Consider the following 2,500-nt stretch of genomic DNA (forward strand, 5'->3'; position numbering starts at 1 on the left):
AATGTCCGAATTTCGAAGGTACAGAGCCGTAAATCGCATGCAGCAGGTCCTCGACCGTCAAACGCAAACGTCGTTTGACGGTAACGATGAATTCGGGCCGCAAACGCGAAAGGCAGAAGACCAGTGGCTGATGACCAACAGCCTGGTCAAGTGGGTTGCAAAGATTGCAACAACAACAACAACAACCATCGAGGTTGACCCTGTTAGGGAAGCGGTGGAAAATATTCCAAGTCCGAGAAACGGACCGAATATTAATGAGGGTAGAATTAATAAGAGGAAGAAGAAGAAGAGCAAGAAGAAGCAGAATAAGCCCAGGAAGCGGCCTGAGGCTCTGCTGATATCGGACTGCACTTCCGAGGAGCTGGCGAAATTGCTCAAGGAAATGAAGCAGTCCGATGCTCTTAAATCGGTTGGAGAGACAATCTCTAAGGTCCGACGGGCCCAGAATGGAGGCATGTTGCTAGAACTTAAGCAGGGTAGTTCTGCTAGTGCAATTGCCCCAAAGGTTAAGGAAGCGGTGAAGGGCAAGGCGTCAGTGAGAACGCTAGCTCCTTCTAAAATGATTGAGATCATGCATCTCGATGAAATTACCACCCCAGAGGAGGTTGCGGAGTCTGTCAAAGCACAGCTCAACATCGAGATAGAAATAGATCGTATCAAAATGAAGAAAGGCCGCGCGGCCGGTACGCAGTGGGCACGGATCAACGTATCGCTGCCAGACTTTCAAAGCTTCTGAATTTGGGAAAGCTGAAAGTTGGTTGGTCGATATGCCATATCCGCGAGGTTATGGAAGAGCAGAAATGCTATAAGTGTTGGAAGGTAGGCCATACGAGCTACCATTGTAGGGAACCAGACAGAAGTAATCTGTGCTGGAAATGCGGTTTGAGTGGACACAAGAAGCAAGCTTGTACCAACTCTGTCAAGTGTTTGGATTGCGGTACGAGGTCACAGAACCTTCACGCAACGGGCAGTTATATGTGTCCCCGAAGGCGAACGATTAGATAATAATGGTTAGGTTGCTACAACATAACCAGAATCATAGTTATGCTGCATTTCAGTTAATGTGGCAAACGATTAGGGAAGAATCTGCGGATATAGTGTTGATTGCAGATCCGTATCTGGCAACAACCAACGTCAAAGTGTTACGCAATGACGATAACACAGCAGCGGTAGTGGTTAACGCGGACTTACCAGTTAAGGTAGTCAGTAAGGCTCTGAAGGGTTTAATGATAGTTGACATAGGTGATATGCGAGTGGTTAGCGTTTACGCGCCACCTAGATTTAGTATGGAAGAGTTCCAGAACATGTTGGATAACACGGTAATGGCCGTAACCGGTATCCACAAATTCGTTATCGGGGGACTTCAACGCTTGGTCATCAAGTTGGAACAACCAACTTGGCGAGCGTGGAGAAACCAAGAAACGAAAGAGAGTGAGTTGGTTTATCAACCTTTGCGCAGATTGACGCAATTTTATTGAACGACGGCAGCACCCCAACTTATGTTGGACCAGGGCGCACGTCAGTAGTTGATCTTACTTTTGCGAGCCGAACCGTAGCAAGATCATTTAAGTGGGAGGTGTTATCTAGCTATATGAACTCTGATCATCGTGCAATACGAATAGATCTTGAGACGCAAAGCGTGCGTAATCTGTCCCGACCCATAACGGGATGGAGCATCAAGTATTTTAGCAAAGATATATTTGAAGTTATGATGCAAGCCGCTTTTGAGACCGAGGTCACAACAAGCGAAGACTTAATGCGTATACTTGTCACGGCGTGTAATGCGACGATGACTAAACGTAAGAGAGTACACTCTAACAAGAGTGCATTTTGGTGGACGTTAGAGATTGAGGCACTTCGCAAAGAGTGCAAACACCGCGATCGATTAGCGCAAAGAGCTTTTAATACTGATCTCTATTCTACTTTTAGGGACGAGTTCAAGGTGGCACGGAATGCCCTCAAGCGATTGATCAAGCATACCCGACAGAGGAAGTGGAAAGAGTTCCTGGGAACAGCGAACAACGCATCATTTGGTATGGTATATCATACGTTCAAGAAAGTGGCCGAGGGTTCGATTGGACCCCGAACCATGACATTGGACGAGTTTAGGGAAGTGGTGAGCGAGCTTTTTCCTACTCACCCAAACACGGTGTGGCCTGAATATCGTATCGATCAGCCACGAGAGTTTGAAAGGGTAACTAATGATGAGATTCTTGCGGTTGCCAGGAGACTACCCAACAAGAAGGCGCCGGGACCAGATGGTATCCCGAATGAGGCGCTGAAAGTTGGTATGTTGACTGCAACCGATACATTACTGCAGGGTTTACCAAGGCTGTTTAGAGAACGCGAAGTTCCCCGATGAGTGGAAAAGGCAGAGGTTGGTGTTAATACCGAAGCCGAACAAACCACCAGGGGAACCGGGTTCAGTTCGCCCCATTTGTCTACTAGACGGGGCGGGTAAAGGTTTAGAACGCATCATAGTGCAACGGTTAAATGCACA

General features: G+C 47.4%; 1 pseudogene; it reads left to right on the forward strand.

The window, feature by feature from the left end:
* LOC120907853 overlaps positions 1–2,500 on the forward strand; it is a 9,152-nt pseudogene that overhangs the window by 3,371 nt on the left and 3,281 nt on the right.

Source organism: Anopheles arabiensis (assembly GCF_016920715.1).
Source record: "Anopheles arabiensis isolate DONGOLA chromosome X unlocalized genomic scaffold, AaraD3 X_pericentromeric_contig0023, whole genome shotgun sequence".
Lineage (NCBI taxonomy): Eukaryota > Metazoa > Arthropoda > Insecta > Diptera > Culicidae > Anopheles > Anopheles arabiensis.